The following is a 23,601-nucleotide window of genomic DNA, read 5'->3' as shown; positions in this document are numbered from 1 at the left end:
TGAAGAACAACCTCAAATAATAACAACCCACACGTTTTGTAATAGACACAAACATGCATTCTCTGAAAGCCAGAAACACTGCAAGGCTATGGTAATTGGCAAAAATGCTTTTAAAAGGTCTATTTTAACTGATTTTCGACTTTTGACTTTGGGGCACTTAAAAATGAAAATCCTACACTTGCATTACATATTAATCACCCTTAGAATGTGCTTTACATGTTGCAAAACGTGAACATGAGGCATAGGCATGTGATGCCTTACAAAAATGAGCTGTTACGCCTGCGCCAAGTAAAACCCTAACACGCAAATGGCCAAATTATGCAGTCATACATTACTTTAATCAAATTGTAATTTTAGGAGGTCATAGTATGAGTATTAAGCTTTATGAATATCCAAAAACGATTTTGAAAAACCCATATTTTTTTTTCAAATAATTTTCCCATGTTTGAGAATTTATTCATTTCTTTATTTTTTTTTTCTCTCAAACCCAATCTAAATTGCTAAAACCACATTTAAAACCCAAACTGCATCTTTTGCCTACCAGTTTAAATGCAGTCATGTAGGAGCCTATGCGCAGAAGCCTTACTGAAAACATGGCATATTTTCGCGCCAAAATTTAAAAGAGGACATTGAGCAACATCACCAGAGATAAACCCCCTTTTCATTTTACTGTGTTTAAAAAAAAAACAGAGAACAACCCTCAATTGAAGTGCCTTCCTGTAATACAAAATAATGCAACTTACTTTTGTAACCCTTTAAAACTCTTATTCTGAGTTCCTAAATTCAGCCCGTGTTAAAACTACCAGCTAGTCTCTGGCCTGAATAAACATTCCAGTGTCTTTTATTGCCTTTCAAAAACAACACATGCTGTTCTCAAGGCAGGAAATGGCCTGCACGAAGCTGACCCTAGAGCTTTCAGGAAACAGACATTTTTTAGAAAAGTGTGTGCCACAAAATACATTTAAACGTAGCAAAAATTCACTTTAAGCTGAAACGTTAACATTTTACATGTATGAAAATGCATGTAAGCAAAGGAGGGCTTCAAATTCGTTTTTCCCTACAGAACACACAATTTAATTTTGAGGCCTTTTCATGTTCCTAGTGAATGTAAATTTCAACTTTATCTAATTTAAGCATTTCAACAGTTTGCACATATGTGCCTTTGTTTAGTCTATGATTTAAAAAGCAACATATAGCGATTTTTGCAGGTAACATGGCAAATCACTGCATTCTTATTTAATTTTCACCTAATATCAATTAATGCAACATTTTCCTTAACAGACTGAAAACATCAAGAAATCCACAATCACGCATTGAGCTCATTTCACACAGAAACAGAAATATTTCAAACATGCAGGACACACAATACAGCGCTTAAGGCATGTTTTTCATAAATTCGCGCCAACGCTATTCACAAGCAGAAATTACACTAACAGGAACAAAACCCCCACATTTAAACACACATTGAACCCACAGATCAATACATAAGACTGAAACAAAAAACAAGCCACAAACAGATCTTAAACCAAACCAATTTGTAAATGCTAGTTGTACGTCATATTTACAAGGAATGTTTGGCAATGATGTTTCAATTCACAAGTTTTAACTGGCAGAGCACCAAAGAATCGCTCCGCATTCCCCATTCATAAAAGTGCACAGAACAAAGGATCCTTACATGTATTATGGCCATATTTTAGTTCTCTGGGGATACAATATCACCAAGGAAGAAATATGTTTTCACACCTAAACCTATTTAGGTATCCCTTCTAAGGGAAGCCAGCTCATTTACTTCACATCACATTATGGTACCGTTCACAAAAGCAACACATTTTAACATGTGAGCTTAACCAAGGACAACAGGCATGCCAAAAAATAGTGCAGAGTATACACTACTATCAAAGGTGGAGGAAATATCCTCGCATTACCTGCCTATATGAGTTGCAACACATATATATCAAATCAAATCACATCAAATCATATTCATATCATATTCTTCGAAGATCACACACAATTCAAAGTAGACAAGTCTATCTCAAACTCAAATATGCCACAGTAAGCGTTACAAAGGCATTCAAAACTTAGAACAGGCGCCGCAAAATTACTTTTACCAAACATAAGCTGTCCAAATTCTAACTGCCAAATCTCATCTAACAGTCTATCTCTTTATGTTACATTTTAATACTCACGCCAAAAGTGTTCTCAGTCAGGGGGGTGACATCCTTGGGAGGACCAGAGGTCAGGAAGGTCAGAAAACACACCGAGCTGCAGACACAAGAAATCAGCAGAAGCGCGCCGTGCACAGCATACCTCCTTGCAGAAACCAGTCCCATTCTGCTCAGCAGTTTTCTGCCTCCTGGCAAGTTGATCACTCCTCCAGATTGTCACCTCTCTGATGAGTCCCTTCGTCGCGGTCGCCAATTGTGGTATTCAAAAACCATGGAGTCCTTTAAAAGCAATAAGAGGCTGGCACAGAACTCTGAAATATCAAAGGACAGTTTATTACATGAAGTGAGGCTGCGTCGTCCAAAGGCCATGGCAAATGAATGAGGCAGTCTGAGGAAGTCAGAAGGCTGATGCCTTATATACATTTCAGACTTACACAGTAAGCATACATGAGACGGGGCAGTCTTGGTTCCTGTGAGCACACAAGGAATACCATTTAAGGACATATGGAACCAAGTGGGAGGAGCTAACAGTTTCAGAACATAGTGAACACATTCCTATGCAAAACTTAATCAGTAACAGATGCAGACTCTACCAGGCATTTCTGAGCATGCGTGGAAGTGGAGGAGGCTAAATATATCTTGTTACTAGGCAGACTTCAGGCGCAGTTAAAAGGAAGGTAGGACAATACAGATAGTGAGCACATGGCAGCACATGGTAGCCAAGATGGCCTCCAGAAACTAAAATGGCTTCTAAAAAGCGGATAAGATAACTTCTAAATGCAAAATGGCTTCTGCTAACGCTAACCCATTTATGCTAATTTACAACACCTTCTCCTGATCCCACCCAGACTTAATTGTCAAAAACTCAATCCCGTGCATTCTCTGGTAATGCTCCTACCATTTGGAACTCACTCCCCAAAAACCTTCGCTGCAACCCCTCCTACTCTCTTTTCAAAAAAGAACTCAAACTACTTCTCCACAACAAATATTGGGGTACCTAGCATGTCCACTCTCTCTACTCTTATACCCTCCCCCCACCTTGTCTGAATTCAACATCTTCTCCCCTGTTAACTGTTTCGCCTATTTTTAATTTGTACCTGTCTATATATACTTTTTGCAATACTATATCGTGTTGCTAAGTCCGCATATATTACTATTTTATCTTATTGTGTCTAACTCTGTTGTAAAGCGCTCTGATACTCCAGGGTCCAGCAGTGCTATTTAAAACCCTTGAAATAAATAAATAAATAAATAATTTTGGAATGATAGCAGAAGGATAGAGGAGGACAAAGGTTTGTATTTATATAATGCTTGTTGACGCACACTATTCAGGAAGCCTACAAAGGATTAGTGGTGACTTATATGGTGAAATATGAAATAATTACAGTGGTGGATATTAGTCAGTGTTTTGGAGTGAGAAGGTTAGCAGAGGGATAAAAGGGAAAGAAAGATTTGCATTCATATAGCACTTAATACCCCTGATGTGTGTTGAATCGCTTTTCTGGTGAGTAGAACACCACTCCAGAAGCCATGAAGGATTACTGTTGAGAATTAGTATAGTAAAAAAAATATGAAGTAATTTGAGTAGTGGATATGTTATTCAGTTATTCAGGTAGTATAGTTTAATATGGAATTTGAGAAGTCTGTTAATTTCGATTGAAAAGGATAGTGGAGGGATAAAAGAGTGAAAGATTTGTTGTTTTTTTGTTTTTTGGTCTTAGCAGTAGGAGGAGGCTTTTGGATGAGTAAAAAGGAGTTTTGGAGGGGAGGACTCAGAGGAAAGAGTTTAGAAAGGTTTGTTTCAGGGGATCGGTATAGTAAAAGAGGTGTCAGATGATACAAGGAGGGGTAGAGTAGGAGAGGGTCTGAAAAGGGTTATTTTGGCAATCATTGTAGTGGTATGGGGTTTGGGATAAATGAGAGAGTGGATGTAGAGGATATATTGATAGATGTATAGGCTGAGAGATAGGGTAGTGCATTGGAAGTAGTAGTAGAAGAAGTTTGAGATGAGTCAGAAGGTTGGGCTAGAAGATATATTGAGCAAAGTATAGGCTGTGAAATAGGGTAGTGCATTGGAAATGCTAAATTAGAAGAAAGTGATCAATATGTAGATCCATAATTACATTGAAAGTATATTTGTTGCAAGAGTTACAAAGTGTGGTGGTGTGCAGTGTGTGTGTTGTGCGTTAGTGTTATCATGGTAGAAGGGAGAGGAGGGTGTTTGTTGGACAACTGATGGAAGGTCTGTTAGGTGTAATTACAGCAGGGAGAGTGTGTCTGAATGGGATGTAGTTAGGTATGGTGTAGATTGGTGTTGTGTTAGTGATGAGTGTATTGGTTATTGGTATATGATAGAGTTGTGTGCTGTTTGTAGGTGATGGTGGATATGTGTGGTAGTTGGGATAGTAGGGTGTGTAGATGTGGTTTGGTTGGGCTTTTAGTGCAGGCAGGTATAAATCTGTGCATAGTGTTGTGCATGGTGTACATTTGGTGTGAGTGTGTTGCTTTGCTTGTGGATGTGAATGGTGTGGGCTGGGTATTGCTAAATGAGAAAAAGGGCAGCATTTCTGGCCCTAGTCCCGACCAGTCTCGAACAGGCTCAAACAGGAAACTGCCCTTGTCCTCTCAGCCCTTAACAGACTGAAACAGGCAACTGCCCTTGTCCTCTCTGCCCTTAGGCTTGACACCCGCGCTGAGACACCCTAAGCCTGGCCTTATTTATAGCCCTAGTAATCAGGTGACCCCTTCAGGCAATGGGAACCCTAATCCTAACACTATCCAATCACAACACTACCCCTAAAATCTAGGAACCAATAGGAGACCAGGACCATACAGCCAATCTTAGCCCTAGTCCAAGGACCCAATCAGTCAAAAAAACCCTGATCTCTATGTCCACTACTAGTAGTCCCAAAACAAGTCCATGCAACCAATGGCACAGGTAGCCCTAGTCCATTCTTTGACTAAAAAGCCTAATCCCACTCTAAGTCCCGCTCCAGTCCAGCAACCAATCACACCAGAAGCCCTAATCGTTACTTCCAATTAAAGGTCTAACCCTAGCCCTAGTCCCACCCTACTCCCAACAACCAATAACATAGAAAGTCCTAGTCCCTACTTCCAATAGAAATCCTAACCCTAGCCCCAGTCCCAACCCTACAATTATTGAATCACAGACCCAGAAACTAATCAGAACCCTCACATACTCAACCAATGAGAACATTAACTCTAATCCAATAGAAACACCAGATACAGCCACCAATCAGTCTAGACATGTACCAACCAGTAGCAGGCAATATAAAGTCCCAGCGACCTCAGACAAGGTTTGCTGGCCAGGGAGTTGGAAGCTGCTTTTTCTGTTCAGAATCTCCTAGGAGACAGACAGGCTCAATCCACAATTTGGACTTCAGCAGGTAAGGGCCCCACTAACTTGAAATCTAACAATACTGTTTGAATAAAGCCTTACTCCCCCCTGCTGGCCAAAAAACAAAGTGCACAGGCCCTAGTAAAACACAGTTTCAACAGCTCACTGAAGCACCCTCTGATGTAGAAAAAATACCTGTTACTGGGGGGGGGGTGCAGGGGGGGCTGTTTCACTGGCTTGTGAACACAAAATGGTGGCTAGGAGTGCACTGTTTTAACATACAGGTCTTAGCACTGAGCAAAGTAGAAATTTGGAGGGAAAACAGAATTGTCACCAAGGAATGAGAGGGACAAACTACAGAGGATTGGACTGCAAATCCCACAATTCAAAAAACTAAATGGAGGCAATAATGGGCAGGGAAAACCACAAATTTAAAACACAACAAAGGTGATAAAATATGCAATTACAGGAAGGCTAAAACTAAAATGTTTAACTGTGACAACCACAGGCATAGACAGTAAACACAGAAAGTGAAAATCGGTTTTTAAACAAATTTTTGTCTTGGGAAGAGACAGCACTAGTCGGTCTCCTTACCACTTCCTGGACTCTGCTCACTGCAATCTGGGGCACAGGTAGGCTGCAACTCACAAGATGGAGGAGAATGATTTGGGGTGCACCCAGCAAGGCCTTATGGGGCCTGGGCAGGTGTGAGAGGAGGGCTCAGACTTGCCTGGTAGCTGAATAGCCAATGGTCTGCTGGCCAGTGGTGGGGTCTGGGCAGCTGCTTCTCCTGTTCAGAATCTCCTAGGAGACAGACAGGCTCAATCCACACTTTGGACTTCAGCAGGAAAGGGCCTCACTAACTTGAAATCTAACAATACTGTTTGAATAAAACTTTATTCCCCCTGCTGGCCTAAAAACAAAGTGCACAGGTCCTAGTAAAACACAGTTTAAACAGCTCACAGAAGCACCCTCTGATGTAGAAAAAATACCTGTTGCTGGGGGGGGGGGCAGGGGGCCTGGTTTCACTGGCTTGTGAACACAAAATGGTGGCTGGGAGTGCACTGTTTTACCATACAGGTCTTCTGTCAGGTCAGGACCAGCCAGTAGCTTTTTTTTAGCAGAATGCTGACCCCTAGAGAGAATCGTTGGTCAGCTATTAAGAGGGAGGACTTTGCTGTGGTTTGGGCTCTGAAGAAGCTGAGGCCATACTTGATTGGCACTCACTTAATAGTTCAGACAGACTATAAGACCCTCTTATGGCTAAAACAGATAAAGGGTGAAAATCCCAGCGGGGCGTGGCAAGCCGGGCAACATGGCGGACGCAACTCTTTAGAGCTCCGTCTGGCGGGCCCTGCATTATCCTGCAAATTCACAGTGTACGTGTTCCCAACTCCTGACTGTCGTGCAGAGTAGGCGCGGGAATGGCTTCAGAGACTGAGGGAGCGATCTGCGGCGAAAATCGAGGCACCGGCGGAGGAGAAGCGGTTGTTGTGTGGTGGCGGTGTGTGTGAGCTGGGAAGGCGCAAAACTTCGCCTACGTTTCACACACCACAGAAGACACCGGAGTCATGGCGTTGGTGGCGTTAAGGAGAGCTGAACCGGCTCGGTGCAGTACGACCCTGTGAGGTGCGTCGGCTGTCAGGGGAGGCCCCGTAGTGGAGACACGGGCAGCAGACGGCGCCCGGAGGGGGCGTAAGCTGCTGCGGAACAGGCAGCGGAGGCGGCCGGTGCCGAGAGGAGTTGGAGGTGAGGCCCGGAGGGCCGGTGTTGCGGCAAGGCGCAGGGGGCTACTCGCGCCGTGACGCTTGGGCCGCTGGAGCGGCTGAGGGAGAGGCGGAGACTCCCCTGCTGGCAGACCCGAGACCCAGAGGTAATACAGCAAGAGGCAACAGGGAGGACTGTGGTGTGCATCACCTGCCGGGAGCGTGAACTGGTGGACTGGATGACTATTGGCTGCGGGTGACGGTGCCAAGCCTGAGGCGTGTTGTAGCGAGCTGGTGGTGAACTGTGGCAAGGGGGCCTGGCCTGGCAGGCGGTGGCTGTCTGAAGCTGGCATTCTTGGGGAGCTGAGGTAGATGCAATTGCCGCTGCAGTGCCTGCTGTTGAGACTGGGACCACTTAAGGCTAGACATTTGGGCTCTCGCTACAGGCTGAGAGGGTGGCAGGTGCCCACCTAAAGTCCAGGAATTGTAACTCAAAACCAGGGGCAGACGCTGAGGGACGGAGACAAGGTGGCAAGCTCTGCGTACCAAAGGCTGAGGAGCCATTTTGTCCCTGGGTGCCATTTTGATCAGGGTAGAGGCGTGAGGCCCTGTCCCTGGCCTGTGCTGGCCGCTCCCTGCATGCTGTTGTGGTTGGACACTGGGGCTGAGTCAGAGGAGGGAGCTGGACAAGGGGACCTCCTGTGTGGCTGTAGCAGGGACGCTCCAGAGAGTGGAACACAGTTTGCGCCCATCTGCCTCATCGGGAAGGGGCGAGCACTGACAGGCACCGCTGGGCTACGTGGCACTTGGACTTTGGTCGCTCCGGGCGAGGCACCTGGTGGCGGGGAATGGGTGAGGTTGCCATTTCCTTCACCCCACCCCCAGTTGACGCACGGCGCTATCTGGTTGAGCAGGGGGGACTCACTTTTAGGTCGCAACTGGACACGGAGACAGGCGTGTCGATGCCCACAGCGCAGCAGCTAGAAATGGGCAGGCTAGGAGACAATAACGCAACGAAGCAGCAGGAAGCGAGCGGCATAGATCACACGCCCGAGCAGAGGCGGACAGCCGTGGAGCCTGTGGCCGCCTTGGCGGCCAAGATGGACACTGTCCTAGTGGCGGTGGAACGCATTGGCACCACATTGGTACAAACCAAGACCTCCCTGGAAGCACGTTTGGACAAAGTCACAACTGACTTCACGCTGCTTCATGCAGACCATCGCAAACTGTCGGAATCGGTTGCAGTGCAGCGTCAAGCAGTCCAAGAATTGCAATCAGTGGTGCGCAGCCACGCCTCGGTTTTGCAGGACCTGGTCGACAGAGTGCACGCACTAGAGGATCGCGCGGACGATGCGGAAGGGCGTTCTCGGCACAACAACACCCGAGTGGTAGGCCTGCCGGAAGGAGAGGAAGGGAAAGACCCCGAGAGGTATACTGAGGTCTGGCTGCGGTCGCTCATGCCAGATGGAGTGCTATCCCTGCACTTTGTGGTGGAAAGGGCACATCGGGTGCCGGTGCAGGCCCCAAAGCCGGTGGTCCGGCCTCGCCCCTTTCTTTTTAAAGTGCTCAACTACCGCGACCGGGATGCAGTGCTCCGCGAGACCAGGAAGTTGAGTGACCTCAGATTGGGCAGTAACCGAGTGATGCTCTTTCCGGACTACACCGCAACAGTGCAGAAGCGACGCTCCTATCTAGCAGTGAAGAAACAGCTGCGGGAGCTGGATCTGCCTTACTCCTTGTTGTTCCCTTCGCGTTTACGTGTGGCCACCAAAGAGGGCGCGCGCTTCTTCGAGGCTCCATCTGATGTCTGGGACTGCCTGGAGGAGACGGGACAATGGTCGGGGACGAGACGGACAGGCCCAGATAATGGCGGCTGGCAAGAGCAGCGCTCCAGGAGACGGAGGAGGAAGAGGGAGGCTTGGTGGAGCGCGGGCCCGGGGCTAGCAGCGCCCAGTCCAGAGAAGATGAGGCAAGAACGACAGGAGGCGCTCGAGGCGGTGGCAACGCTGGGAGTAGGGGACTCTAATGGAGGCGCAGAGTACAGGCAGCAGTCGGAAATAATTGCAAGTGGGTCATCCTCCCCATCCACTGTGCTATCGGAAGACACTATCCTACCTGCAGGGACTCCGCAGACGGCGGACTACATTGTGTGACTGGTAACAGGCTGTGATGGACTATTATAACAACTATGCTCCTCAGGCTGTCTGCTATATCCTTTATGTGCTGGCTGCAACATGTTACCGGGGCTAACTCCTGATCCTAGTCCCTTACACATGTTTAGAATGCAGGTTCGCTGAGGCAATATAGTTATGATGTGGTGCGCCGGCTGGGATGGGAGGTTGGACGCCTACAGTGCAGAGTGGTCTTCTGGGGCAGGGTGCACCGTCCCACCACACTGTAGTTTGCCAGTTGTACCGAACACATCCCAGTCATTCATAGGGCCCTGGATACGGGAATCTCTAGGAGCATTTGCTGTTCACACATTTTGGGCCATTAGCGGCACACTCGCCAAGGCAGCCACTATGCTGACTTCCCACCTCTACTGAGGGTGAATCCCGTTGAAGTTTGGGCGTATGCCCCATCGGGGAATCACCCTTTTTGTTACAAGGTTCCCTTTTTCATTGTTTCTGTTTAATATGCAGCACATTGACTGTCCCCCCAGGCACTGTCCCCTGGTTCCCCTGGAGACCTCCCCATGGTTAGGTGAGGGCAGCACATACTCAGTTGCATGGCGCACACTAATATATTGATCTGGAACATTCGCGGTATGCACACACCGGCACAGCGCTACTCAGTATTCTTCTACCTGCAGCGACACGGGGCAGGGAATAGCACTCCTCCAGGAGACTCATATGACACAGGTCGAGCTTGGCAGGCTGCACAGGTGCTGGCAGGGGCAAATATATGGCATCACTTTCTCGGCGCATGCGCGAGGCGCATTGATATGGGTAAGAGCGGGTGTCCCATTCAGCTGTGAGGACGTGCACATAGATCCAGAGGGTAGATATTGTCTGGTGCGGGGAAGATTAAATGGTCAGGTGCTCCTGCTAGGCTCCCTCTATGCCCCTAATAGGAACCAAGCCTCTTTCCTGGAGTCTCTTAACCAGGTCCTTCATCCATACGCTGGCCTTCCCTGGTTGCTAGGTGGGGACTTCAACATGGTGTTGGATATCGGGCTGGACCGCTCTTTCCCCCCGCTCCGAACTATGACGGCGATGTCCACCGCGCAGGCGTTTAGGGATTGGATCGTGCAATGGGGGGTGCAGGATTTATGGTGGGTGCAACATCCCAAAGACAAAGTGTACTCATACTACTCCCCTGTACATGATCTGCATGTCCAGCTGGACCGGATAATTGGCTCCCAGTCGCTGCTCCACTTGCTTACCGAGTAGGAATACTTGGGGAGGATGCACTCTGACCACAACCCCCTCAGACTTAAACTTAGCTGGAAGGTGGACCGCCCGCCTGTGCGTGTATGGAGGCTCCAACCGGCTGCTCTTGAGGACCCTGAGTTCCGTTCCTCATTGGACGGCGGTTTTAGATTACTTTGATAACAATTAGGGGACTGCAAGCAGTGCGACGGTGGAATAGGATGCGCACAAATCAGTCATACGGGGGCACTGTATGGGAGCCTCATGGAATATACGCAAGCGACTGTCCAATTCCCTCATGCGATTGGAGAATGAGCTGCTGCAGTACGAGAGGGAGGGTGAGGGGAGCGGGCCACACGCGCAAACACTGAGTGACATGCGTCCTTCACATGCAACCCTCATGGAACAGTTGAGGTGTCACAACTACGCGGCGCATACAGCTAGAACACACGCTAAAGCAGATAGAGCCGGACGATTGCTCACTTGGCTGATTCAAAGGGAAAGTAGGGGAACCCCAATCGGAGATTTGCGCATGCCGGAGGGAGGGATGAGATATACGCAGCGCGAGATACACCGCGCCCTGGTTGAGCACTACACGCAGTTATACCGGGCCCGGGGCACTGGCCCTGGGTGTGCGCTGGGGAACTTTCTAGACTTGGTCACCCTGCCGGTGGTTCCTGAGGACCTCCGAGGCGCCCTTAATGCACCCCTCACGCTGGAGGAGGTGGGCGATGCGATTCAGTCCTTAGCAACTAGGAAGATGCCCGGACCTGATGGCATGCCGGCTGAATACTACAAAGTCTACAGAGACACCCTGGCTCCCTTACTCTTGCGCACATAGAGCGCGCTTGCGCACATACAGCGAGGCGATGGATGAGGGCTCGCTCCCCAAATCCATGCGGGAGGCGTTCCTGGTCTCTTTGCCCAAACAGGATAGGGATCCAGTGAACCTGGGTTCCTACAGGCCACTGGCAATGCTTAATGTTGATTACAAGATCCTAGCAAAGCTGCTGGCTGAACGTCTAGCGACAGTGGTCTCCCACCTCGTGCACGCTGACCAAAATGAGTTTGTGCTGGCGCGATCCACGTCCTTAAACCTCAGGAGGTTCTTTAGAATAGCGGCTGAGGCAACGAGGAGGTGGCCTAGTGCGGGATGTCTAATGATTGACCTGGAAAAGGCCTTTGATAGCCTGGAGTGGGGGTACCTGGCTGAGGTGCTGCTGCGCTTGGGGTTTGATATGGACATCCTGCACATGGTTGACCTCCTCTATAAACGGCCTGTAGTGCAAGTACGGTTTGGCCCATACGTCTCGGAGGAGGTGCTGGTAGGCAGGGGCACCAGGCAGGGCTACCTCCTGTCGCCCCGACTGTTCGCATTAGCAATAGAACCGCTGGCGGCGGCGCTGCGGCAGACTCTGGGCACGGGCATTCCCCTAGAAGATGATACACACCAGGTCTCGCTCTATGTTGATGACCTTTTGGTATTCATCAGGGATGTGCACAGTATACCGGAACAGCTGGCTCAGCTACTGGACAAGTTCACTGAAATTTCGGGACTTCGGGTAAATGTGGCTAAGTCCTGTCTATATGCGTTCGACAGCGGGGTAGGAGACCCAGGGTACTGCCAAGGAAGCACGAGAGTCCAATGGAGGGCTGATACCTTTAAATACCTGGGGATCCAGATCTACCTCCAACCAACTGACCTGTTTGATGGGAACCTGGGGCGGGCGGTGACAGTGCTCAAGTGCCAGATAAGTTTTTGGTCTACGCTTCCGCTGACAATTACAGGCAGAGTGGCACTGACCAAAATGATCATGCTTCCCAGACTCCTATACTATTTTGTTATTTTGCCTCTGTTCCTCCCGGCCTCTTTCTTCTCTAAACTCAATGTGGTCCTACGTGACTTCATCTGGGGCATGTCCAGACACCGACTAGCGCTGCCGGAGCTGTTCCTACCAACGGACAGGGGAGGGTTGGCTGCCCCCTGCTTTAAGCATTACTACCTGGCTGCGCAGCTTCAATGGGTTGCCAGGTGGTTGGCCGATCGGGGTAGGGAAGACACTGCCACGATCGACCCGCCATCCTCTTTGGGCTGTGTCGTGGCTCTCTTTCACCCACTGGTGCCGCCTGAGAAGCCCGCTCCGCCGTTGCTGGCAGTAGCATACAAATGATTTCATAGAGCCCTATTCCTCACCCGAAGGGTGTTTCCATATGCGCCTGCTATACCTCTGGAGGGCTCCCCTGGGAGCGGGGGGGGGCACGCGCTCACCCTCTGCTGGAACAGTGGGGAGAGGCGGACATCCGGACAATAGGAGATTTATACAGGGATGGAGAGCTGGTAGCCTATGAAACATTGATATCTGAAGATGGATTGCCTCCTGGGGGGTTCCTGTTGCACCGCTCGCTAGTAGCAAAGATGGTGGCTCACTGGGGTGACATGGCGATGGAACCTATGCAGCACCTAATAATGCAGTACCTGCATGTTATGGGGAGGGGTAGGCACTTGGTACGGTGGTTCGCCGCATCATTGAGGGCACACACGGAGTTCAGACTAGCACCGCTCAGAGGCAAGTGGGAACGAGACTTGGATAGGGTGCTAGCTGATAAAGAGTGGGAGAGGCTCCTTAAGAGTCCGGTGCGCATTCCCCGAAACATGCGCCTTTGCCAGATACAACTCTTTATTGTACATAGGGCCTATCTCACGCCCGAACTAATCAATAGATACTTTCACCGTTCCGACGCGGCTTTCCCTAGGTGCGAGGAGTTAGATACAGGATTAGATCACCTCTTGTGGAGCTGCCCTGGGCTAGGCACTTCCTGGCATGCGATACGTGGAGCACTTGGGGCGTGCACAGGCCGTATCATACCCTTCAACTGGCCTGAGTACCTTCTGCATCAATTCAGGAGGAGGCCCCAGGATAAGGCATCGTCCTGTTTCCTAATTCTGGGACTAGTAGTGGCCAAGCAACTGCTGACGAGACGATGGAAGGCGTGCGAACAGCCTGCTGCGCAGGCGTGGGTATCATCTTTTAGGGCGTGCTCACAGGCGGAATGGATAGCCATACGGAGGGAGGAGACGACTGGGCTCCGAAAGGAACCCATGGCGGAGCGGTGGGAACACATGCCTAGCGCCTTGCGCCTGCCGGGAGAGTCGGATGCACCCGATGCTGGCACGATCTAAACAACTACCCTGGGCAGTGGGGCATACCGTGGGCCACTTTGTTGGCAGGGCGTGATGGCATACTAGGCCGCTCTGCCCTTTGGCACGCAGGACTGAGATACAAACATGCTCACACATAATGATGCACCTAGGGGGAGCGCGGGGGGCGGGTCGGGGGCAAGGATTAACATGCGCTTCTGTATATGCTTTTGCCGCTATTGTTTAAATGTTTAAATGTTTGCATTAACTTTTGGATTAATGTCATCTCTATGAGCACCTACACAGTAGTGGGATTCACCTTGTGAGGATGTCATTGTACATGATTGGACTGGCGGCAGCCATACAACGCTCCAAGAGACTCTGGGACTCAATTCTGCATGTACAGACTGGGCCGCAGGGCACGTACTAATTGTATGTGCCACTGTGAGCGTGGCTACCTGATGATGTAACAAACAGATCCGAGATATACCACTGCTATAATGGCGCACCTGGACTGTCATGTTATGCTTATTGAATTTTGCACTGTACTTCGGTTCATATAAAACACTAATAAAATAGATTTGACAAAAAAGGGTGAAAATCCCAAACTGCTCAGGTGGTCCATTTCCCTATAGGGGATGGACTATACAGTGGAACATAGATCTAGGAGTAACCATGCCAATGCAGATAGACTCTCCACATATTTCCACTTAGAACATGAAGACTCAACTAGTCAAGGTTAGTTTAATGTCCATGCGTTTGGGGGGGGGGCTGGGTACGAGATTAGGATCTGCTTCCCATGGTTACCCCCACCTTTTGCTGTGTTTCACTGGTTTTTCGACTGTAGTCCTGCTGTGGCCCTGCTAATCAGGACCACATTCTAGCTGTTCTCTCTATAAATTGGTTGCATGTACTTTAGGTGCATACCAGATTGGTTACTGGGTCACCCTTATGAGTCCCTAGTATGTGGTACATTAGGTACCAAGGGCATAGGTACCTCAGAGGCCTACCAGGGGCTGAAGCATGTATTATGCCACCCCTGGGAAGCCTTCCAAAATGGCACCACAGGTCTGCACTTGCAGCCTGGGTAAGGTGGCGTAAGCACCCCTTAATGGGATATAGTATACCTATATCCACCATTTAAAACAGACACATAATAACCTATAAGTCACTCCTATGGCAGGCCTTGACAATCCTGAAAGAAGAGTGCTTGGTTTTGTGTGAGAGGGTGCCCTAGCATGAGCTGAGCAACTCTGTAGCTTTCAGAATAAGCATGGGCGAATTTTGCAAATCTGGCGTTCGCGAATTTTGCGAATTTGCGAACTCGCAATCCGCAAAATCCGCGAATTCTCGCAAATTTGCGTTTTTTTTTTTTGTTTGCAAGGATTTCTGCCAGTTCGCAAGGATTTCTGACAGTTCGCGAGGGTTTTGTAACAGTTCTCAATTGCGAACTTACATGTCGGCTCGCAACGGTCACGATTATGTTGTTTCTACGTCTGGTTCATCATCACAGGTTCCCAGCACCCTCTGTTTCACCCCTGCCACCCTCTGTTTAACCCATGCCACCCTCTGGTACATAAATGCCACCCTCTGGTTCATCATCACTGTAGATTATGGGGTGGGGGGAAAAAGCAAGCACACCTGCCTGCTTCAACTGACATGAATTAATTTGGGGTTGATTTATTAATGTGTCACTGTTTTAAAATTCCAGTCTGGCACCTGCTTCCTTATCTGTAATTTGCTTTCTGTTGCAGTGCAATTTTTTTTCCACGACCTTTGTGGCCTACTTGTAGCTATTCTATGAGCCTGGGTCATACAATTGTTGCAACTAGCAACTGAACTCTGGAGGGGCCCTTGTCAGGAAGCACTACAGGGAACGATTACTAATGATGAGTTTGAACTTTTGAACCTGCTTTCACTTTTGCAAAACTCGTTTTTCTGCAGAACAGCATTACAGCAACTGTAATGCCCCACCAAGCTTATATGAGAAAGTTGATTTCTAATCCAAAAGTTATCCAAAGAAAATCAAAAGGCCTCAAATCCAAAAAAGTGCAGGCAAATGTCAACCTGAGGAGTTATTTAGATAAAAATCATTTTCAGAAGCTCTATGCTGCTTGCTAGTAGATTTCTTGTGCAGAATTGCAATTTTTGTAATTTCGCGAGTGCGAGATTGTTGCTGCCCGCCGCACCTACATGTTCGCAATTGCGAACTTACACCGAGAGAAAAAAAAATCTGCTGCGTGCGAATTTGCAGATTTTCGGTAAATTCGCGAGCGTTCGCGGATTGCGAATTTACCGAAAATCCGCGAGCGTAACGGATTTTCCGCCCATGCTTATTTCAGAATCCTTTCCTTATAGCTGTTCTGTGATATGGCCATACCATACACTCTTAAGTGCATTATAATTCTCGAGGTTAATGCTAACTTTGGTTTGGCTTTATCAAAACATGTTGTGTTTGGTGTCAAAGACTTTGGAATGCTAGCCCCCCCGCCAGCTCTGGCGGCGGGGGTAGCATACCACCCTTCTTGAGGGAGAAGACATGTACACACTTACTTACTCGGTAAATGCTTAAAAGAGCCTCAGCATCACGAAATGGATGCAGCTGCCACAGACACAACTCTGTCTTCCTTCTGCTGGATAAAACTCCAGCAGGGGAGGCCTGGACAATAGGTTTCCAGTCCAGGGAGGTGACAGCACCTCCCCAGACAGGCTTTAGTGTATTGGGGCAGGGTGGGTTGCATTCAGGGAGTGCTTTTCAGATACTGCCAGGGGCACAAAAGGTGCTCCATGCATTTCCCAGTTCAAACCGGTCGTTAGGGCACTCAGTCCCCCCCTGGCTTGAAACTGGACAAATAGGAAGGGGTGTAACCACCTCCTCCCCAGATCCTCCTATAGGTGGGACCCTAGAGTTAGTCCAATCCCTAAACTTAGTATAAGTATAGGAACTGAGTCACTAGGACTTTGGATTACCCTGGACGAAACTTTGAAGACTAAATCTTGGACCTTCGACATTCAATATTGACTGGAAGACAGAAAAAATCTCCCTTGGGGTCAAGGAATGATCTCCCTATTCAAACAGGCACCAAAGAAGCATCTTGCTGGTCTGCATTTTTAATGCTCCCAATGGATCCCGAAGAATCTGCAACACAGGATGTGGACTTCTAGACATCTCCGAGGCTGACACTCATCCCCAGCAAAGCTGAGACCTGTAGCTATCACGAAAGACGTGGGACCAGAACTCCTGGACATCCTGCAAGTTTGCAAGTGCACCTACTTCCCAAAGTTCCCTGAAGTTGTGCATTTGGCTATTGGTTGCCCTCACCCCGAGCATCTTTTGGATCGAAGCTGAGAGGCCTACACTCCACAAGTGTTCCGTGGCACACTTTCCTCACTGTAGCTTGAGGCTCCTGTGTGATCTCTTATCTGTTGTCTATTGGGTCTCCACAAAGGACAATCCTTTGTTACTTAGGCTTTCCTGGTTGTTCCAGAGGTGCCATGACTCCCCTTCTAAGGGTGAGTCCCTCAAATCATGCTGGTCTGTACCAAAGCCAATCTTGTCATCTTGCATGGGTTCCTGTTGCCAAGGCTTGTTGGGTTCAATCTGGATACCGACACTGCAGTACTCAACATCCAACGTGACACACCTCAAATCCAGCTCTTGGTTATCATCAAAAACCTCCTGGACCTCGCAACTGAAGAGTCAAGCTTCACCTACTTCACTATAAAGCACTCAACATCGGCTGGCATCTTCTTGTCGCCTTCCTGGTCACTGGCTAGTGACCCAGACTCTGTCCGCTCTGCTTTCAGGTTCTTCTGATCTCTGATCCACTCTTGGATCCATCCGGACACTTTTCCTCTGGTAGCCTGCAGCACTTCTTCGCTGCTCTCCATTGGAATCAATGACAAAACAAGACACGAAAAGACACCTATGCACCCGGCTACCCTGGGTCTTGGCTCGAATTTTCTAGTTCTAATGGGATTTCACCACAGTCCACTCCTAAGTATCCTAAAACTTTAAAACTGTAACTTGGATTTCCTCTATAGAAGTCAATGGTGATTTGCGGCTGTGTTTAGACACTGCACGCGTACCCCGTGGGTCTCATGCATCCTTACCTTGGGTGGTTCCTGGTTAACCCAGCGGTTCTACAAGCCCAGGCCTAACTTCTATCCCTCAGTTGGTTCTTATACCACTATTTTAGTATATGGTTTTTGAGGTCCCTAGGGCAAAATGTATACTGTGCTATTTACTGTGTGCTATTTAGGTTCATGTATTATACTCTGGCCTCTAGCCTCATAAAGAGACTAGGGGGGTGTGTTTTAGAATAAATACATATATTTTATATATATAAACCTTGTGTGGTGTACTTTCATTTGAATATTCAAGAGATTATAGACTGGTAAAACAAGCTGCTTCACATTCCTTCAAGACTTAGCCTGAAGGCTGCTCTCCACAGCTACCACTAGGTTAGCCTTCTATAAGGTTGTCTTTAATCTTCCATCAATAAGGGTCATTTGGACTGGTGCAAGGTGCCCACTAGAATAGTAGACATCCTATGCCAGGCCAACTTCTCACACCTTAGCCAACCAGAGATCCCATTTCTATCATTGGTAGTCAGTGGTGAAGATAGGACTTGTGTTTGCGCAGTACAACAGCGACAGCTGGCTGCACTACTAAACTCTGCATTTAGATAGTAACATGTTGGGGATTATTGTTTCTGATTAGGTTTTCCCCTCGAGAGTGTCATTTATAAATGGTGTTTTCTGCGTTTTTATGTTTAGTGGCATAAGAGAGAAAATGACAGGGCAGGAAGCCAGTAGGTGGGGAGGTTCCCCTAGCTAGGGAGTCCCTTGCTGGGTCCAGTGCCCAATTCCTGTTCCTGTCCCCAGAGGTGTGGGTAGACAGGATGGAAGAGAGGGAGTGTGGAGGAGAAACAGCTAGCTCAGGAGGGTGGTTATCCCCTGAGTGTAGTGTGAGTGTCTGGATTCACCAATAGGATGGGATCCAGTAGTGGCAGCAGAAGTGAGTCCAGTGCAATAGCCCCATTCCCGTTCTCAGAGTATGGTACCTGGTGCTCAGTAAGAGCGGTACAGGTTAAGATTCAGGGGCAGTGAGGAACTGTCTCACCAGTCTTGGGGGACATGTGTGGATGAGTGGTGTGTTGCACTGGACGAGTGAGTGTGAGTTATTTTGTGATAAGGAGCTTGCACAGAGGTGGACCTCTGGCTGTGTGCTAGAGGTCCTGCAGAGGCATTGTGGAGTGATTCCAAAAGTAGTGGCTCGGGTATCTTCCGGTCCTGTGGGGGGGAAGAGGTTGTGTAGACCAGCTAGGCCCCAGTGAAATGGGATGGGTATATGGGGTTCATGTCCTGTCTCAGTGGAGATGGAGTGAGTGTTGGACGGTGTGTCCCACGGTGGCCCAAAACCCCGTCTCAGGGCCTGGAGTGTTCCCTAAGGAAGTGCCAGGTCGGGGCCTAGGCTTTACTTGTAGGTCATTGGAGGAGTATCTTACCGTGTCCACAGGACGTGGAGTGTCTGTAACCAGAGCTCCAGCGGTCCTGGTGTTGGGCAGTACCGCACCTAAGTGGAGGGTGCAGAAGTCCTGGTTGAGGGGTGAGAGGGGGAAAGAGTCCCCACTGGAAGACCATTGCGTCAGAGGCCAGCCAGATGGGCTGAGCCACCAATGAGTGACCATGGTGATGCTACTTCTGTCTTGGGGAATCTCTGCGCCCTGTCAGGTGGACAGGGGGTCTCAAGATTAGAGCCAGGCAGACTGTCACACAACACATTAGTTATGTGTCACCCTGAGGGGGGGCATGCGTGCTCCCCATGAAGTCCTGGTTCGCCGGGCATTTAACCTGCCTAGAGTGCTTGATCCATTTTTGGGGCCTCTAGAGGTTGTTCCCCAAGGTTGGGGAGGCCAGGTTCAGGTTCAGCCTAACCTGGAGAGAAAAGCGTCTGTGATCAGGGTCCCGACCAGTGGGGAGGAATGTGTGTCGCTAATATGCTGCTGGTGTGTGCTCTGTCTAGCCTGGGACATACTGAGACTCACCCTATGATCATGGAACAGGAAGGGTGCAGAGGGAGTCCTCGCCTCTGACCCCAGTTTAGCCAGAAGGTAGATTCAAGGTGGTAGAACAGTTGATGAAGAGAGGCCCTGAACAGGTGGGAGAGATGTATTCTAGAGGGTGTTTCCCTGGGAGGGTTGAAAACCCCAGACGTAGAGGTAGGGTGAGGCAAATCTTGCCTGTGACCTCTGGTCAGCCTGAGGGTGCTGACCTTAGGTTGAAGGATCAGTGGTAGTTTGGAACTACACTGAGAGGGAGAGTGGAGATGGGTATTGTGTGCCAGGGGTTACTGCCCCCCACTCTGTGAATTGGCAAGGACCTGTGACATCTGGATGGCCTGGGGCCTGTTCCTGGCCGTGGACAACTAGGGAGTACCAGTGGGGTAGCCTAGTTGGGCCAGAGAGCTCTTTTCTAGAGGGAACCAAGTGGGTTCAGAGTGGCGTAGAACTTGAGGGTGTCCATGCCGTCAGTGTTCTATCGCCCAAAGCAGGGAAGCCCATGAAGGGAGTGATTGGTCTTCCCTGCGTTTTGGCAGGAAGGGGGTTGTGTTGGACTTGGCCCTTTTGGTAGGTTCACGCAAAAACCTTTTGCGTTCTCCTAGCCTTTTTCTGTAACCTGGTGTTGGTGATTTTAAGTCTCTGAGCACTTTAGCACTGTGGTCCAGTGTAATGTGCATGCACTCTCTGTGCATGTGTGGTGATATTGGCCTGCCCTCCTCTAGGAAGGGATGGGGGATATGTGTGTCCATGGTAAATCCTGGTATGAGAGGAGTGCAGGAGTGAGTTTAGTATGTATGAACTCGTGGGGATCAATGCTGCGCAATGGTGTGCGCAGATTTATGGTTACTGGCTGAGAAATACCCCTTTTAGAAGTTGGCATTTCTGTGTACTGTGTGTTTGCCTGCCTGATGTGAATTTCATGTCTGGCTTGTGATTGACAGGAGCTGAGAAGTGTGGGTGGCTCCAGGAGACAGGGTGGTCTGCCCAGTGGTGAATAGAGAGATCTGCATGCAGATGGGAGGGAGGAGTTGCACCTGGGACCTGAATAGGACTGTGCCTTCTCTCCACAATGCCGACTCTGCCCTCTGTTGTGCGTCTGATCATTGAGCCCCCACCTGACAAAGGAGAGAGGAGATGAGCAAAACAAAGTGCTCCAAAGCTCCCCTGAACCAGTTGCATCTGGTTCTCCCATGCTCTGCACTTTTACACAAAGGATTATGTGGTATAAATATAGGGGCTGTGACCCCATGAATTGATTATGTACTTTGGTCCTGATCCTGCAGGACCTGCTGCTGCTAGGGGCCCAGGGGGGCTGCCAGGAGGGCTTGCCTCCCTGGACCCGGCATGCCCCTTCATTTTTCCAGGACCTGTTCTCCCCTGGAGGAGGACTGCTGTTGCATCCTTTTGCGCCCTGTGAGTGCGATGCTTTAATTTTTATTTCCCCCAGGAGAAAAGGAGCATGAGGGCCCTGCTACTCGGCGCTGCAAACTTTCCAGAGGGAATATGTTGTATTCTCTCTACTTGTATTTTGCTGTATCACTTTAAGACTTACATTCTATGTTCCTGATGTCATATTCTGCTTTGCTTTGTCTGGATTCTTCCTTGTCAGTTAGCTCCCTGGCTTTCTGATGGGAACACCAGTTATTCTCTAAGCATGGGCGGAAAATCTGTTTCGCTCGCGGATTTTGCGGATTTTCGGTAAATTCGCAATCCGCGAGATTTGCGAATCTCCCGCAAAATCCGCAAATCCGCGAGCAGCGGATTTTGCTCGCACTGTTCGCGTGAGTTCGCGGCTTCCCAGTACAACTTCGCGCCCCGCGAATAAGTGCAAAATTGCAGAAATACGATCTTAGCAAAACTGAAACTACTTACCAGGTTCAAAAGTTCAGGCTCATCATTAGTAGCCATTTCCTGTAGTGCTTCCTGAGGGGCCCCTCCAGAGTTCAGTTGCCAGTTGCAACTATTATGTGACCCTGCTCTGAACCTCAGAATAGTTACACATATGCCACAAAGGTCCTGAATTACAGCTAAGGGAGACAAGCAGGAGCCAGGCTGAAAGTTCAAATCCATTAATCAGCCCCTAATTCATTATTGTCAGTTGGGGCAGGGCAGGTGTTGTAACTAATTTTGCAACAATGAAAGCACTTAGCAAGTGCAAAAGATCACTAATCAGGAAGCACTAAGGAAGCAGGTGCCAGCTAAAAAAATATTCTGTGACACATTAATCAGCCCCAAATTAATTCAGGTCACTTGAGGCAGGGAAGGTGTGCTTGCGTTGCCACAATAATGTACACTGACTGGACAACCAGAGGGTGCTGTGATGAAACAGAGGGTGGCATGGGTGGGCCAGAGGGTGGCATGAGTAGTCAGAGAGTGGCAGTGGTGACAGAGAGTGGCAGTGATGAAGAAGAGTGTCCCAAACAGGCTGGACACGTAGAAACAACAAGTTCGCGAAACTTGCGACCCGACAGGTAAGTTCGCAATTTGCGACATTGTACAAAACCCTCGCGAACTGGCAGAAACCCGCGGAAACACAAAAAAAAAAATCCGCAAATTCGCGAGAATTCGCGGATTTTGCGGATTGCGAGTTCGCAAATCCGCAAAATTCGTGAACGCGAGATTCGCAAAATTCGCCCATGCTTATTATTCTCTGTAGTGCTTAATAAATACTCATTAAGCTTTTATCTGCCTCTCAATTTCATTTACAACACATGGCGACGATGAGCAAAGGGAGCTGGACAACTACAGAGGGAGGAGAACTCCACTGGTGAGAAAGGAACGACGCAAGTCCTTTTTGGCTAAATTTCTAAAGGAGAGAAGTTATTGCCAAGGAAAAAGAAATTTACAAACTGAGAGAAACTGAGAGAAATTTGTACTCAAGAAAAGAAATTTTAGTGAAAAAACACAAGAGAGAAACTTCGAGTTAAATGAAATTGTGAAAAAAATATATGTGCAACTGCATCTTGAATTTGATTGAAACTGTGAGAAGTACAGTCAACATAAAGAAGAAAATTCAGCACTTCAAAAGCGAGAATAGAAACCTGCTTTCTTCTCAAACAACTGGTGAGTTTGAGAAAAATAATTGACTTTGCTTACTTGTATTTTGGACTTTAATGAAATCGTGACCTCGTTATCTTGTTAATTCAGAAAACATATATTTGTAGAGAAGAAACGGAATTTGTCACTCTAAGCGTTTTATTCATTGTCCAATTACAAGAGGAACTACAACTGTGAGTAAGAGCATCTTTTAAAAGCACCGCAGCTCGAGCAAAAAAAAAAAAAAGACATTTGTTAGCATTGCGTCTTTTAAAATTTCGCTTGTGCAAGCAAACGCGAGTGTACTCACCGTTCAAATCTTCATGTTGACATTGTCCGAACGGAGCCAGCGTCAAGCAGGAAGAGGAAGCAAACGTCAAACAGGAAGAGGAAGCAAGCGTCATCACACCAAGCGGCAGTGATGCAATGACGCTACGTGGCGGCCATTTTAAGACAACCTTCGGTTACTAAGCAACCGATTTTACGGAGCAGCGCGTTTAGGAGAACGCATTTAGTTTTCAGTGAAAGTGCATCTCATTACCTATAACCGAGTAACCAGAGCGGTAACCAGAGTGGTAAGCGATAAACATTCCTATTTACAGAATGAGAGCTGTGAGCGGTAACTAATTTCTCCCAAATCAAAACCGAGTGACTAGAGCAGTAACCAGCAACTATTGTCTCAGGGAAGGAGCATAATTATACGTCACAGCTTGCTGGGTGAAACAGTGTATGGTTGTTTATCTGAAGCACTCTACAGAAGC

This window comes from Lissotriton vulgaris, chromosome 1_1, assembly GCF_964263255.1.
Source record: "Lissotriton vulgaris chromosome 1_1, aLisVul1.2, whole genome shotgun sequence".
In the NCBI taxonomy this organism is placed as follows: domain Eukaryota; kingdom Metazoa; phylum Chordata; class Amphibia; order Caudata; family Salamandridae; genus Lissotriton; species Lissotriton vulgaris.
This window is presented reverse-complemented; position numbering follows the sequence as displayed.